The sequence below is a fragment of the Triticum aestivum genome, chromosome 2D (genome assembly GCF_018294505.1).
Source record: "Triticum aestivum cultivar Chinese Spring chromosome 2D, IWGSC CS RefSeq v2.1, whole genome shotgun sequence".
NCBI lineage: Eukaryota > Viridiplantae > Streptophyta > Magnoliopsida > Poales > Poaceae > Triticum > Triticum aestivum.
In genome coordinates this window covers 613,635,543-613,653,399 of record NC_057799.1, presented here as the reverse complement: position 1 = coordinate 613,653,399, position 17,857 = coordinate 613,635,543, and the positions used below count along the sequence as shown (strand labels likewise).

General features: G+C 50.0%; 1 pseudogene; it reads left to right on the top strand.

Annotated features, from left to right (window-relative positions):
• The first annotated feature begins 105 nt into the window (after positions 1-105).
• On the top strand, positions 106-7,266 carry LOC123056056 (uncharacterized; annotated as a pseudogene).
• The last annotated feature ends 10,591 nt before the right edge of the window (positions 7,267-17,857 follow it).

The following is a 17,857-nucleotide window of genomic DNA, read 5'->3' as shown; positions in this document are numbered from 1 at the left end:
CTCTATGTGCTCACTTCTTCTTCCACCTCCGTCTCTAGAGAGCTAGCTAGGGTAGACACCAACAATTGGTATACAGAGCTTCGGTTCGGGCGATCACCGGCGACCATGGCGTTGGTTCCTCACGGCGGTGGCGCGGGCGGATCAGCGTCGATGGCGATGCCGATGCTCACGGTGGACAACTACACCATCTGGGCAATCAAGGCGCAGGCCATCCTCGACGTGCACACCGTATGGGAGGCGGTGGCGCCGGGCGACGCGGCGGTGAACGCGCAGAAGGACAAGACGGCGTGCGCGTTGTTACTCGGGGCGTTGCCGGAGGACGTGCTGCTGTATGTGGCGACGAAGCTCACCGCCAGGAAGGTATGGGACTCCCTGAAGGTGAGGTTCATCGGCGCCGATCGGGTCCGCGCGGCGAGGCTGGCGACGCTGCACGGCGAGTTCGACCGCCTGAAGATGGCGGACGGCGGGGAGCTCGACGTGTACGGCGGTAGGCTCGCGGCGATGGCGGCGAGGTACGCCAACCTCGGGGAGACGCTGAGCGACGCGGCGCTCGTCAAGAAGCTGCTGGATATGGTGCCGGATCGGCTCTTCCCGGTCGTCGCCGGCATCGAGCAGTTCCATGACGGGACGACGATGGCGTTCGACGAAGCGCTCGGGCGGCTGCGCGCGTTCAACGAGCGAGTTTGGCGTCGACGGCAGGACGGCGGCGAGCGGGCTGACGACCAGCTCATGTACACGGCGGCGCAGCGGCGGGCGCGGGAGCGGCAGCACGGCGGCGCTCAGGGCGACGACGACGGCAGGAGCGTGGCGTCAGGAGGAGGAGGACGCCGCGGCCGGTGCTACAACTGCGGCGTGCGCGGCCACTTCTCGAGAAAGTGCACGAAGCCGAAGAAGGAGAAGAACGAGCATGCTCTCCTCGCCGACATCGACGCCGAGGGGCCGACCCTCCTGTAGTTCGTGGCTTAGGAGGAGAGTGTTAGAATAAGCCACGGTATGGGTGGTGATCATGTGCGTGCGTGCGCGATGATCGAGCCAGTCGCCGGTCCGTTGCCGCGCCACGGCCGTGGCAAGGTGTACGTATGGGCGTACGTGTGTATCGTGTGTGCATGCGTGCGCATGCATGGGGCGTGTAGGTGCACGAGTACGTGATTGTGTTTGCGTCAAGGTAGATCGAGTCGGGACGTTGGTTTGGCCACGTTCGAGGATAGATTTGTGTCAAGCCAGGTTTGTAGCTAGATCGGTAGTGTAACAACGGCGGGCGCAGGATGGCGTCCAGGTCAAGCGGAGGAGTGGGCAGCTCACGTTCGATGACCGGATCGCCAGGGAAGCATACGTTGGGTGACCGCGGCGAGCGCGGGCGCTACATCCTGGTTAGCTACAAATACGGCTGTATATCGAGTAAGTTGTAACAGTTCGAGCTGGAAAAAAAATCGCTGTTTGGCAGCGAGGCGTTCGTCGCCACAAAATCTCTGTGTGGTCACTTCTTTCCACCTCCGTCTCTAGAGAGCTAGCTAGGGTAGACACCAACATATCCTGTGTTTTACACTATTCTTTCACTAACACAAAGCCGAAATCAAATTAGGCACCTGTTGGTGCCCTGCTTTGTTCAAAAAAAAAGAAAAAGGAAAAAAAAGAAGGGAGCTTTAATCTGAGAAGGAGGAAGATCGAGAGATTTTTCTGAATGATCAGACGTTTTGACTTGAATCTCCTGAGATCGAGGCCTATAAGCCAAAATCAATCGTGTTTGTACCCTGCAAAAAATAAAAATAAAAAGATCAAGAAAAAAGTCCATTTTACTACCTTGAAAAAAGTTGATGGTTCACATAACCCCTGATCTCTATTTCTGCTCCCTTCCCTCCTAAACAATTCCATACCGGACAAAATTGGTCCCTGGATGGTTTGAATCGACTGGATGCTGATCGTGGCAACGGTCAATGGTGGTTTTGACCCGCTGGTGGACCTGCATGTGGTTTTGACCTCGCCTACCTCCTCGTGCACCGTGCCCTCGTGTCTGACCCTGCCGACGACCCCGCGCCGCACCGCAGGTCGTGGCCGACGAGCCAAGCCAGACACCCCACCCCTCACCGCCGTTCTTGCTCCTCACTCTTCTATTCTACCTCGTCGCCTGGCTTATGCCGCGTGATGCGTGACGCCGTGAGTCTCCTCCGAGCCGCCCGAGAGTGCTAGTTCGCCGCTGATTGTAGCCTACGTAGCCACCGCCGATGAATCTCCACCATACCGTGTCCCTGAGCTCCGCCTCGCGATGATCTCCCTCATCTACGGGTTCGTGCACTGATGGTCGGAGACGACTGAATCGAGCATTTCTCAGCTGCTAGCGCTGGCCGCTCCTTGCCGTCGATTCGCCGCCTCCAAGCTTGGCCCGAGCCCGCTGAACTCCTCCACCGCATCTAAGTGAGCTCAGCTTGATTTTCCTCATCTCCTCTGCTTTAATTTGAACAGTAGCGTCATCCCCCGCGAGCTCTGAGCACGGACGCCGCCATGGCCGACGAACTCAAGCAGTTCGAGCTCCCCTGTTGCATCCAGTCGCATGCGCATGCTCCAGGAGCTCATATGATTCTGCTGGGCACTCTTAGTTAGCCCAGACGTGTTCTGTAGCTCCAACCCCCGTCCAGCCCGTGCCACTGTTGTCGCCAACCTCGTCGCCGGCTTCGATTCCGGGGACCATTGGACCGTGTCCACCACCGTTCGTTGCGCGCGAGCCTTAGCTTCCTTGTGCCGCAAACCGCGCATAAAATAGTGCCCTATAGTGAGCACACGGTGAACCTGCGTCGCCGGTTGAGGTTGCCGGCAACTAAATCCGGCGAGCTGATGTTGACGTAATTAGCTTAGTCCTAATTGCTTCTGTTTCACCTAAAAGACAATGACAGGTGGGTCCCCATGGTTAAGTAACTGACTATTGTCTGGACGCAGGTGAAGAAAAGTCACAGAGACATTCATGGTTACTGACGAGGGGGCCCCACTGGTCAAATATCACTTTGACCTCATCCACGTCAGCATCTGACCTGGGCAAACCAGCCTATGATGTTTTTGACGGGTTTGAGATAGTTGAGGGGGGTAAAGGAGCAGAAAAAAAGATCAAGGGATTATGTGAACCATCAACTTTTTTCAGGATAGTAAAATGGACTTTTTTTAAAAACCAATCGTGTTTCTAGGTTGTTCGTGAACCGTGGCAGAGACTAGTCAGATATAGCTAGAAGCCACCAGACTACTCTACCACAACTACTCCTTTTGTCATGTGAAAATTTTGTCTGTGATATTGATACACGGAACATACTTTTGTAACATATTAGATTTTCATAAAGAATTCATCTATGTTTAACTACTGAGATTTTCTCATAAATCTTAACTGACGGTGCTGATGGCTGATCTAATCTTCACTCTTCTCACTCTTTTGAGGGCATTCTTCACAAATTTTCAAAAAAAACACCGTTCCACACACGCAGCTGAGCTATGACATCACCGCGTCAGTTTCGCCATGCACCGCTTTAAAATCTGTTCCTGGTTCAGAGAATGACAAGTTCCCCTGTTCAAATATGGAATCATGTATTTGCAAACGTTGATAAAGAATGGTTAGTCAATCTCGAACTGCTGCAACTATCATGATCTGACGACGGTTATGCCAATTCAGTTGTTGTAGCAGGGTATTAATCTAATATACTCATATGTAAATCTTTTTTAAATCTAATAAGTGATTTTTCAACTATCATGATCTGACGATGGTTATGCCAATTCAGTTGTTGTAGCAGGGTATTAATCTAATACTCATATGTAAATCTTTTTAATTGTAATAAGTTATTTTTTTAACTATCAAGATGTGAACTCATTTCTTGGTCTACTGAAGTGTTCTTCCGAAGGTGATTATATGGAGCTTGTGAAGGAAAAAAATAAACCAAGAAGCTTGGGCGATTGTCTATTGGCATCCACCTGGTATACATGACCTCCCTAGAGCTATTCTTAAGTTTCCAGCTCTCACTTTTTAGGTGTACACTTGTCTTTCTATTTTGTTCCGGGGGAAAAGGGGTTGTTGGGTTTTAGCTTGATTTTGTTCCGGGGGAGGGGGGGCACAAATTTACCATGGGAGCAAAGTGTGACAATGTTAGGCAAATTAGAAAAACATGTATCCTTCTATGAACTATATAATATTTCTAGAGCCTGTATGCATGTCGGTTTTGAGAGTCCGGTTTCTGCTATTGTGGATGCTACCAGTTCCAATCGACAACAATTTATTTTATCTTTTTTAGGATGCAAATCCGGATCCTGTAATTTGCATTCTTAATCCTTTTAGTTAGTCTTTTTAGTGATGACCGTTTTAAGGGCGTCAATGTTGATCTATGCCATAAAACCCACAGGATTCTTGTTGGCTCTTTCATGAATGATGTTTGCGCTTCTTTTGTACTTCCGATTCTTATGGCAGGAAGTCTCGGTATTGCGCTACTCAAGCCTCTGCCAAATATTCTAATCATTTGTATTTTTTAACTTGTTGATAATTAGATTTTCAGCTAATTTTCTGTTGCATACATAGAAATGCAAGCTGACACTGACAAGCAGAAATCGGACGCCTCAAGTTCCTGAAGTTCATGGCAAATAAGAGAACGTACTAGACTTATTTGTAAGCCTTGGAGCTTGCCCATTGGCACGAGACATCACAAGTTACAGGAATCAGTGACGCAAACATTTATGATCAGAGTTTTCTTGTTGTTGTGATGTAATATGGATATACTTGATTCCATTGTGTGTGCATAGTTAAGGATTTCGTGAATGGAATATTGTACTTTTTTGCAATCAAAGGAAACATTGTACTTGTATAATCAATTTGCTTCACATGAATATATTTTTATCTGATGCTTGAGATGATTATAGAACATTCGAGCTATTAGATTTTTAGATGACCAAGCATTTATTAAAACGATTTGATGTTTCATTATGCATTTCAATTTGCAACTAGAGAGGTTAAAAAATCTTACCGAAATATTTTCTCTGCAACTATTCAGCTGAATCTTGCATGTGGAAATTTATATATGATGTTTTTTTTTGTTTATTCATAAGTAGATGAACGAGATTTTTTTTATTGTGTAATCATGCGTTGCACGTGCAAGCTTACTAGTCCTCACAAAAAAGCGGCCGCGGCGACGGCTGCCGCCTGGCCCGGCGCTGGCGCTGCCGTTCCTTCGCCACCTTCCCTTCCTGAAGCAGCCGCTCCACGCTACGCTCACGCGCCATGGCCCGGTCTTCTCCCTCCGCCTCGGCTCGCGCCCCGCCGTCGTCGTTGCCTCGGCAGAGGTCGCCAGGGAGTGCTTCTCCTCCGAGCTCAACGCCACGCTCGCCAACCGGCCGTGCTTCCCGTCCTTGAAGGAGGTCTCCTTCGACTACAGGGCGCTCACCCTCGCCAGCTACGACGCTCATTGGCGCGCCGCGCGCCGCGTCGCCGTCGTGCACCTCCTCTCCACGCGCCGCGTCGACCTCATGGCTCATATCCGACGCCGTTGTCGCCCGAGAGCTGCGCGCCCTGCTGCGCCGCCTCGCACGCGTTGCCGCGGCGAGTGTGGAGCTGAAGCGGCGGCTGTTCGACCTCTCCCACAGCATGCTCATGGAGGCCATCGCGCGGAGCAGGAACACCTACTCCGACGACGCAGTGAGTCTCTCTCGCAGCATCCAACCTCTCTGTTATTGTTCAAGCTCTCTTGATTATTTGACACTCCTGTAATATTTTCGTGTTTGGAATTGGATGGAAGAATCTTCTTGGCGCCGGGACAGAGACGACGTCGTCGACGACGGAATGGGCGATGGCGCTGCTGCTGAACCACCTGGCGGTGCTAAAGAAGGCACAGGAAGAGATCGACACGCACCTCGGCCTCAGCGGCGAGGAGTAAATTGCAGAAAACCACCAGTTTGAAGGTTAGGTTTGCAAAAACCACTACAATGCATTTTTTTGGCACAAAACACCATGTCTTTAGTAATCCTTTTGCAAAAACCACTGATTGGCGGATTAGAGTCGTTTGAGCGCGTTTATGACAGATGGTCCCTGTTTTTGCTTACGTGGCGTAACGGTTTGGGTTTAAGGCAAAAAAGTCCCTCAATTTTCTTCCTCCATGCAGCCCAGACCCTAAACACGGGCTGGTCCCAATACTTCCTCCACACCCGACTAGCATGCCCGCCGCCGCTCCCTCCACGGGCCGTCGCCGCCCCTTCCTCCGCAGGACGTAGGCCACCGCCGCTCCCTCCACGGTCGCTGCCGCTCCCTACGCAGGACGCAGGCCGCCGCCGTCGCTCCCTCCGCAGGATGCAGGCCGCCGCGCGCCGTCGTCGTCCGGCACCGTATCCGGTCAAATCGGTCTCCAACGTCCCCGCCCGACACTGGATCCAGCGGGAACGCCTCGGCCAGATCGGCGTGGTGAGCGCGTGGGGCAACAGCGTCCACATCCCCGTTGGTCATGGGCCGGCACCAGACCGCGGCGACCATCTTTGCCGGCTTGCGACGGCCACGCCGCCCGCGACGGCCATCCCTGCCCGCGAAGAAGAGCCGCCGGCGCTGCCACGCCACCTGCGAAGAAGAGCTCGTCGTGGAGGCCGCGTCCTCGAGGAGTTGCAGTTGGCCGGCCGAGGAGCTCGAGGTGGTTGCGCTCCAAATGATGCTCTAACCCTCATGGACGTCCGTCCTGTTCTGTTCCCATACCCCGATAGCCACCCTCTCGCCGGCGACGAGCGTCCTGTTCTGCTCGGGCGTTGTGCTGCTGGTTTTGTGCACACGGGGCCTAATTGCATTTTCATTTTTTGATTAAGGGGTGTCCATATAAAATTGTTGGGACTAGTTTGTAAATATAGATAAAACCCCATTTGGCATGAAAAGTTATGCCACGTAAGCAAAAACAGGGACCCATTTGTCATAAACGCGCTCAACTGACTCTAATCCGCCGATCAGTGGTTTTTGCAAAAAGATTATTAAAGACATGGTGTTTTCTGCCAAAAAATGTATTGTAGTGGTTTTCGCAAACCTAACCTTCAAACTAGTGGTTTTTTGCAATTTACTCCAGCGGCGAGCCGAGCCGCCTCCTCGACGAGAAGGACCTGCCGTACCTTCCTTACCTCCACTGCATCATCAGCGAGACACTGCGGCTGTGCCCGGCCGCGCCGCTGCTGCTGCCGCACGAGGCGGCCGCCGACTGCAAGCTCCACGGGTACGACGTCGCCGTGGGCACGATCGTGCTCGTCAACGCGTACGCCATCCACCGCGACCTGGCGGCGTGAGAAGAAGGTGCAGTTCTCGATCGAGTTTGGACGTTGGCGACATCCTCCTTTTCTTGGTTTACATTTTACACGCGCGCGATTGAGTTTGAGCAGACGGCATCTCATCCATCGGGAGATGGACACGCCGTGCACCCAAACACATGCACATGTACACGCGCGCACAAGTGAACAAGTTGAGTCGGTCGAATCGAATCCATCGGGAGCGCGCACACAAACATGACCTCTTTTTAAACATCTTTTTATTTTCAAAAATTGTTTCAACAAAGAAAACTTCAACACACGCCAACTTCTTTTTATTTTCAAAAAGATGCTTGTACCATTTCTTTTTTTCATTCGTCAGCCAACAAAACATTGAGCTTCTTTTCTTAACACAATTTCTCAAATCGACGCCGCTTACATACACAAGCATTCACCCATATCCGTATGAACATACGCCCTACCCCTACAAGCACCTGAGGGACTGAGTCGCAATAGCATCGTCAGATTGATAAAGTCATCACAGCCGACTCATAGTCGACAAGAACGTCTTCGACTACTGAACGAACATCTATGGGAAAGCCTCAAATAAACCCACAAGCTCGTGCTTGCTCCTGTACACGTTGCTTACTATTCTTCCTCCACCCGCCACAACACGCCCCGTGCCAACCACCAACGCCACCCCCTCCCTCTGCTACATGTACAGTTAGGGATGGCCTGAAGTGGGGAAGCGTCTGTCTTTGCCGAACACGCTGACCCCGCTGCGCCCATCCAACAATAACTGCTATCCACATCACCACTTCGCTCGGAGGTCACCTAAAGTCGGCGACACGATACATGTGTCACGATTTTGCGCGGGGTATGGCCCCTTTGAACTCCATCCGCCAACTACTCCAACTAACACATAGCATCTCACCATGTGTTGATTCAAGCCTACTATTCTGGCCAACACAGGCCGTCCACCGTGTGCCGATTCAAGCCGAGATATTCGGCGCGCGTGTCCCTCCACAATTTCACACCCCGCCGAGACATCTGAAATCAGACTAAACAGTGTACAAAGGAGGAGGCGCGGCGCGCGCCGAAATATTTTTCGCCCCATCCAAAATAAAATTTATTGCGTTTGTCCCGCTACAATTTCAATTTCATGTCCCGTCGAAATATCAGAAATCAGAGCGGAAGACGTATTTCGCGGCTCTATAGTTCAACCGAAAAATCTACGGAAGTTGTCGTGGAATAGTCACGGCAGATGTCCTAGTGAGAGGACTTAGTCGTGAGGCCAACGCATCTATGTGGTAGCTTGAGAGGGGTTGATCGGGATGAGAGACGCGAGGCGGATGAACACACAAGACAAGGATTTAGACAGCTTCGGGCTCCGGAAAACATCATCCGATAATAGCCTTACATGCTGTTTGTGGCTAGGTCTTATTATGCTCATGAGGGAGTCGCCGCATAGCCGGCTCTCCTCTTGTTGTGTCTAGTCCTAGAGATTATTTTCTTCTGTCCCTCTTGGGGTGCCCTGCCCCTCCTTATATAAGTTGAAGGGGCGGATTACATGACTAGTCCTAATAGGATTAGGATTACTCTATTACAAGTGGAGTCCTAGTCTTGCTTCCTTTGTAAGGGAATATTCCTTACGCTTTCCTCTTAAGCCGGCCCACCATAATATGAGCCGGCCTTCCGGGCCTTGGGCCTAGTCCTCTAACTGACCCGCCGTCAGGGCCATTAGTGAGTCGCCAGGCTCGTGAATCGTCAGACCAGTGAGCCGCCAGACTCGTGAGTCGCCAATCTTCCGGCGGGTTACAATGAAACGCCAAGTCCTAGCCGGGTCATATATCCGGCCGGGTCATACCACGGGGTATATCCCCGACATTAGCCCCCAGTTTAATTTGGATTTATCCATGTTAAACAGATCCTGCAGAATAACTCAAGAACAAATTTGACAGGTTGTGCTCCGGGTTAAATATTCTTGTAAGCCGGCACCTGATCATATCCTTAAGTCCTTGTCATTTCCTTCTTCTAAAAAATCCGGGTCAATAAGCCAGCTTCATAAACAATTTGCTGACATTGGTTTTCTCACAGAAATATTGTGAAGATAATTCATTTGACTCAGATCCCAATGCTTAACAAAAATATTGGTCTTTGAAATATTCATCTGGTCTTCAGCTGGCGTGAAGATGTAAAACTTGCCGGTTTATCCAAAATGGCCAGCTTGTAAATATTGATGGCACCGGGTCATATTTGTTGCTAATCATCGAGCTTGAAAATATACCTCCCTTATATGCATATCACTTGTAGCCCCCAGTCTTAAAAAGGGAGCGTAGTAACCGCTTAAGACTTGCTTCAATATAAATGTTACAACCTTGAAGAAATCCAAGTTGTTCATCTTAGTCACTAGTCAAAACTGAGTATTCCAGATTGTAACCCCCAATTGCCGGGTTGTCATGCTTGCAGCAACCTGGGACTTGTAATTGCCTTATGCTCATAAAAACTTCAACCAGTGTAGCCCCCAAGGGCCGGGTCATTATGCAATAATGAGCAGTGACTTTATGGATATGATCATGTAGACTTGAACAGCGACGTGTAGCCCCTAAGGGTCGGCTCAGTAAGATAATACTGAGGTGGGACTTTATATATACTTCATTGAAAATAACATCATATGATGTAACCCCCACCATGGGCTTGAACCCACGTCCACAAGGTTAAGAGCTTTGTACTCTACCAACTGAGTAGTGACCCTTTAATATAATGGATTAAGGCTTGTGTACCTTGAATTTTTGACAGGAGCAATTGGTAGCCCCCAAAGGCCGGCTCATTACAATGTGATGAGTCGGGTCTTCAATAAGACAAGCAAAAAATGACTTTGCATTAGCCCCCAAGTGCCATGGTGCATGCTGGCAGTGACATGAGACTTGCATATTTGATGTAACCTCAATCTGAATAATGTAGCCCCCAAGTGCCGGGTCGTAAGCCTGCAGCGACTCGGGACTATTCCTTGCATTGTAGAATAAATCATCTCCATTGATAAAAATAATAGCCATTGCGCTGAAGCGACTTTGAAAACCTCAATCATAACACTGGTTATTGATGACAATAATAAAAATCCAGCCATGTTGGATATTCAAGATTTGAATAATATAATACGGTATAAAAACCTCCATCATTCAATATCATGATGAAAATCCAGCCAATTTTGGCTATTAAAGATTTGAATACCTCATTGGTTGACAAGTAAATCCGTAGTTTAAATACCCGGCGGCTCTTGGCCGATGGCGACTTAATGTGCATTCATTGTAAGCCGGAATTTTTGTAACGCAGCGGCTTATAGCCTTTGAGAAAATCCAGAATGGATAACCCTTTTGAAACATCAATTTTGGTGATGAGCTTGAACTTAATCATTTATATAAGTCATAGTTCTGCAAATCCTACAGAGTTTAAACAAATATACGCCCTCGCGACACTACAAAAAAATACACTTCCGTGATGATACGTGTTTGTCACAGTAGGTCGCGTTTTCTGTCATGCATGTACATCCATGCCGATTTTATGACAGAATCAAGATAGTCATACCTGTGCTGTCGTAGAAGTGTCCCATGACATTACCAAAATTATCATCACGGAAGTGTCCACTTCCATGACGATAAATCGCGCGTCATAGAAGTGCTTTCGTCAAGGGTGACCGACACGTGGCATCCACCGTAACGGGACGCCGTTAACCACCGTTAAGTTATCGGGTCCGGTTTTGGATCCGATAACCCGCTGACAGCCACGACCAATGCCGATTTTCCACGTGTAAAATTCTCATTGGCTGACGGATCCACGCGTCAGCTCCGCGTTGGCACAGTTGTCACTCATCCAACGGTCGAGATGGGCCTATGATATGTTGACACGTGGATGGGCCCAAAAGTGGCCCATAAAGTTTAAATGGGCCGGCCCAACTGAAGGCCCATAAGATTTAGCGGACCATAATGGGCCGGCCCAGCTAAAGGCCCACAAGATTTTGCAGACCATAATGGGCCGGCCCAGCTAAAGGCCCACAAGATTTAGCGGACCACAATGGGCCGGCCCAGCTAAAGGCCCACAAGATTTTGCAGACCATAATGGGCCGGCCATGCTAAAGGCCCAACATTCTCTATCAAATTGGCCCGTCAATAGCCTATTCTAAACTTGTCATCATCGCGGCCCATGGTCACTTCTGGCTCGTTAACAGTCCGCTAAGTAATTGGGCCGAATTACGGCCCGGTGTATTTCCGGCCTGTTAAAGGTCCTGCTTCATTTGGGCCCATTTACAGGACATCAAAACCTTCGGCCCATAAACGACCGTGAAGGATTTGGGTCATATTCGGCCATGTCTGACATTCGGCCTATTAGAGGCCCACTATAGATTTGGGCCACTTTCGGCCTGTTGTCATTTTCGGCCTGTTAACGCCGGATGAAAACCATGGGCCATATGTGGCCCAACGTCATATCGGGCCCATTAACGGCCCATATAAAAATGACGATAATCTAGCCCGACTGAAGTTCCGGCCTGTTAAAGGCCAGTGTATTTGGTCGGCGCATTTACGGCCCGTCCGAATTTCGGCCTGTCAAAGATCCGCATCGTAAATGGGCCACCATTTCGGCCTGCTAAGACAAGTGGGTTATTTGGCACAATCTCACCTTCGGTTATTAAAGGCCCATGTTTTTATGGGCTCGAGATATTTACACATGTAAACGGCCTATTTTTATTGAGGGCCCAAATTATGTTTAGGCCTGTTACAGGCCCAGTATGGGCACAGACCTACCAGAAAAATATGAAAGCTTATGCTGATTTAGGCCCAGATATTTTTAGTGGGCTACATGCCAATTTCGGTCCGTAATCGTTTTTAGCCCAATTGGAATGGGCCCGACGAATGTTGGCATGTTGGGCTCCTACGAAGCTTTCGGCCGAATACATTACTAAGATAAACCTACACTATACAAAAATAGCGTCGTAATTACTGCAGCCTATGGCGGTATCATAAATGTTGTATCACAACAAAATAAATTCCAGCCATACAACAAAAGGCCTGTTGGCATAAAGTTTACAGTCCTTCTAGATAAAAGCACCATCAGATGTATAGAAGCACAGATCATTTGACCTGAGTGCTAATGTTTCAGGCTGTAGAATCTGATGGAGCAGCACGATCTTCACCTTTTTTCCGCCATTACTCTTGAACAACGAAGCGAATGTCTGATAGTCTGGTTTCAAAACCATTCATATCTTGACGACATTTGTCAACCAATATTCTTGTTTCCGAAACGACGTCCATTAGGGATTGGACTTGTGTCTGGAGCACAGATATATCACTCTGTCTGGCAGGAAGATTTTGTTCAGTAGGCGATTTGGACGAGGTTACCTTGACAACAAACCCAGAATTACGCAGGAAGGTGCTTTTTGCACTGTTAGTGGAGAGATACTGACGCACTGCAGCAAGAGGTGACATTGTGCCTGTGGTAGCCTCGTCACCTTCAGGTGGTTGTGGCTGTTCAATCATTTGTTCCATAGCTTTCTGAAAGTTTGAACTTGTAGATTAGTGTACCAGATAAGTTACTAATGAGACAAAAACAAACAAAGTAGGTTAAGCGTTTATACATAACTTATTTTGGTGAACTACTGTAATACATTAGCATGTATTGTAGTGCCAACTACATAATAAAATCACTTTCGGAACATATGTCCATGTAGCATGCCTACTATATTGTCTATTTCCTCACATTTGTTGACATCTAAGGATAAAGAGACATGGTTTAAAGTAGGATGAACATAGTATGACATCATTCATATCATGGCCAAACAGATATAAAACAAACAGGCTATTTTATCATTGTGTGCGCACGTGAACATAACAACTAGAATACAGATCAAGAGCAAAAGAATATCCTTCATCTCTTTTAAACCATGTAAGTGAAAGGATACATTAAGACAACTGTGTATAAAAGTGAACCACTACTGGAATCAGCTAATTTGCCATCTGCCAGCTCTTTGCCGTCTGCTAGCTGACGGAAAAGAAGCTCTTTGCCATCAGCTACCCAAAAGCAGACGACAAAGAAACGGCAGACGACAAAACAGGCCTTTGCCATCTGCCGGCTCTTTACCGTCAGCCAGCTGACGGCAAAGAATCTTTGCCGTCCGCTGGCTGACGGCAAAGAGAGAGGTGGCCCCCACCCCCCCGCCCGTTTAGAAAAACTTAACGCCCCACCTCTTTGCCGTCTGCTAGCAGACGGCAAAGAGAGATAAAGGCGGACGACAAAGATTGGCGGACGGCAAAGAGCAGAGTAACTAACGGCCCCCCACCCCCCGTCCGTTACTCTCTCTTCTCTCCCACTCTCCTCCCCGACGCGCCCCGCCACCAGATCCCACGTCCACCGCTGCCGCCGCCGCCCGCCGCCAGCCCTGCCCCCCGCCGCCCGCCGCCGCCCTCGCCCCCGCACCCGCTTGGCACGTCGCCCCACCACCCCTCCGCCCCCACCCCACCCACCGACGCCCCGTCGCCCCGCCACCCGCCGCCCGGCGGCGCACCCACCCCCGACGCCCCGCCACCCGCCGCCCGGCGCCCCCCGCCACCGCCCCCGCCGACAGTCCCATTGCTCCGGTGAGGGACTACTTTTTTTCTTTCTGTTTTTTCATTTTTTTCTGTTTAATTGTTAGTGCTAGATTGTGTTAGTGTTAGTGTTAGAAAAGAATGAGAAGAAGTAGAAGTAGTAGAAGAAGTAGAAGAAGAAGAAAAGAGAAGAAGTAGAAAAAGATGAAAAAAGAAAAAGAAGAAAAGAAGTAGAAGAAGAAGAAAGGAAGAAAAGAAAAGAAGTACAAAAAAGATGTAAAAAGAAGAAGAAGAAAAGAAGTAGAAGAAGTAGAAGAAGAAGAAAGGAAGAAACGAAAAGAAGTAAAAACGTAGAAAAAAGATGAAAGAAGAAGAAGAAAGGAAAGAAGAAGAAGAAGAAGAAGAGAAAGAAAGAAGAAGAAGGATAGAAGGAAACACCCCGACCCCTTGACCCCGACACCCTGACCCCCTGACCCCTGACCCCGACACCCCGACCCCGACACGACACCCCGACCCCGACACGACACCCCGACCCCCTGACCCCGAAACCCCGACTCCGACACCACACCCCGACACCCCGACCCCGACACGACACCCGACCCCCCGACCCCCTGACCCCGACACCCCGACTCCGACACCACACCCCGACCCCGACACGACACCCCGACACCCTGACCCCCTGACCCCCCAACCCTGACACCACACCCCGACACCCGACCCCGACTCCACCCCGACACCCGACCCCTTAACCCCTGACCCCGACACGACACCCCGACCCCCCGACCCCGAAACAGCACCCCGACCCCGACACGGCACCCCGACACCGACAGGACACCCCGACACCTCCCGAAAAGGTGTTCTTTGGCCTTGCAGAGGCCGATGGGGTCATATATTTGTGAATTATTAGTTAGGTCATATATTTTTCGATTTTGTTATGAAAGCATCATATATAATTGTGTTGATCGGGTAGATTTAAATGTGCAGTTGTTTCATCGCTGCGAGGTTTGGTGGTCGACGACCTCGCCGTGCGTTTGACGAGCTCTGCCCCTTCGTTGGTGGGTGAGCACAAATGACATGTCCTCCTCCCCCGTTAATTATTGCTCTATTCCGGTGTTCGTGCCGATGAAACTTGATAGCTAGCTATATATGTGTCTTGAATCATCAGTATGCGTAACCAATATGTGTCTCCCGTTCAAAAGCGTCATAGTTATAAACATGCATGCATTTGCGTATTTATAACCTTGATTCTTTCGAATTGTCCAACGCTATCCATGGACAGCCCGAGTATGTTTAGATTGGGTTCGTTTTCCCATATGCTTTGCTCCGGATCTGACGCATAAGTTTCATCAGTGCCTCCCCTGTTGTTCTCCGGGTACACATCCTCTCTGTTTATTGCAGAGACGTGTATCAGGAGAACAGCGGGGAGGTGCTGCCAAAATTTTGCGTAGGATCCGGAGCATAGCATGGGAAAATGAACCCAATCTAAACATACTCGGGTGGGATTAGGACCTATCATTACCTATTAGAGTGTAGGTTGCATGGACGTAATAAAATTGACAAAGTAAATCAACTGATGAATATATACATGGTGAATTATATATATATATATATATATATTTGTTGTGTGTCTAGTAGCTCTGAAAGTCCAGATGAGTGATCGTGCGTGGATGTACACCGGTCACACTGGTCAGAACAAATAGAGCACTGAATGGTTCACAAAAACCAAGGGGTTTGTGCAAGCCGCATTTGCAAATGGCCAGAGGAAAACTTAAGTGATACACATATTATTATTCATGTCGGTCTTTTTTTTATGTTGTACTAATTTCGTTTACTGTTTGTCATGGCAGGTGTTGAAAGATGGTGGGCGCTGGTCGGGAGCGCGCCAAGGCCCCTTCTTCGTCGGCGCGTGGTGTGAGGTCTTCCATTCCACACGCACCTCTCCGCCGAGCGTTGCTGGACAGTATGGCGACACCGCCGGGCCCTTCTTCGTCGACCGCGGTGCCCAGCAGGGGACGAGGTAAGAAGAGAGGAGGTGGGGCACGTGGTCGCGGGAGAGGAGGTAGGGTGACTGCTACGGCGCCTTCCTCGCCGCCATCCCCAGCTGTTTCACCCGAGCACGTGACTGCTAGGGTGGACTCGTCCGAGGAGGAGGCTACACGGACTCCGGTCCACGAGCCTCCGGTCCACGGGTCTTGGGCCCACGAGCCTCGGGTCGACGGGCCTTCGGCCCATGAGAGTTCGGCCCACGAGACCCCGGAGGAGCACACGTCTGGATGGGGTACCTGGCCGGATCAGCCCGAGGAGCCGAGTGGCCATGCTGATGATGGCGGGGAGCCGACTGATATTGAGGAGGAGGGGGGCACCGTCTACCAGCGTGGTGCTACACGGCTCCCGTCCGTGCCGGCGACCCGCGAGCAGAGGTGGTTGATTTTCCCTGATGGGGAGAGGTAAGTGCATTTAATATTTTTGTACCTTCTGCATTCACGTTTCTTCAAATAACTAATGCGTTGGCCTTGTCATGCTGCAGGGGTTGGGACCAGCATCATAGTGTCCGCCGGCCCAACTCCGTCCTTGGAGTTCTTTGCCGGCAAAACTTCCCGGGATCTGTCACGTTGCCTGGTGAGGGTCGGCTTCCAGAGCTTGGATTGAGCTGGGAGCACTACTTGGCTGCCCCGGCCCCGCCGGATGAGATTATCGACGGTGTCTTGTGCGACACGAGGGCAGACGTGGTGATCAGAAAGTTCTGGGTAATTTCTCCTTTACACATTTAAAAATCTTCAACTAGCTAGTTATTAATTGTACTAATCAATATTGTCTCATTTGATTGCAGACATTCTACAGGTGTGAGGAGGGATACGAGGAGGACGCGGCAAATGTTATCGAGAACGTCTGCAAGCGCCTACTACAGAACTTACGGCACGAGGCTCGGGTGCAGGCTGTTCGAGACTACTACGCCTTGCGTGGTATCAAGAAGACCAAGCCGGCGTGCCGCGATAAGTTCCTGAGTAAGGAGCAGTACATGAAGGTAATTCTTAAGGCCTTCTACTTAAGTTCCTTCATTTAGTAATTCTTAGCCGTAGCGCTCAAGTTTCTATTTGCTAACTTAGGCGCATCCGAGATGGTGTGTGGATCGGATGGATTGTTGGGAGGTGTTGGTCAATGAGTGGTGCTCAAAAGAATGGCTAGCCCTCCACAACGAGGACAAGGACAAACGTGCCCAAATGGAAGGTGTGCCACACCATCAAGGCAGCTCCAACTTATATCAGTTCGGGCGGAACTGGGTATGTGGTTTGCTTCATGATTCATGCAATTCATTCATCATGCTAGCTTGAGCCCTTTAATTACTAATTTACATTGTTTCTCTCTTTCAGGCACGCTACAATAAGGTGGATAAGGTGCCAGAGGTGTACGACCTGTATGCCATGGCCCACACTGCCTCTTTCAAGAAAGTCAAGGCATTCTCTCCGTCTGACCTCGATGATGCAAACAGCTTCACCAACATCTCCTCCCACAACAAGCTCGTGAGATATAGAGATGAGGGGAAGGCGAGGAAAGGGGAGGACTTTAACCCGAGCCAGGGTCCCATTGATCCAGAGCTGGTGATGATATCTGGTGGCGGGAGGTCCCACGGCTCCATAGCCATTGGAGATGGACTTATCCGTTGTCCTAGCACTCTCCCGGAGATCAAGGCGCGCCAGTCGAGCTCCGCTCCTGAGATAAGGCCTCGTGAACGGCCAGTCCAACTCACCATCAAGGTTAGTGATACGTACTCAGCTATCTTTCTCCTGAGATAAGGCCTCGTGATACGTACTCAGAGAAACTTCTGGCGGAGGCGGCGGAGAGGCAGCGGGAGTTGGAGGAGAGGACAAGAAAGATGTTGGAGGAGGAGAGGGCATGAAATGACATGCAGGCAAGGGCCATGTACGAGCTCCTTGTGGTAAGTTTCTTCTACAGATTAGCCAAAACATTCATGTGGTGTTTGTCTCATTACTAACTAGTATGACTGAGTCGTCAAAACCAAATGTGCAGTCTGTGTGCGAGAAGACCGGTCAGAC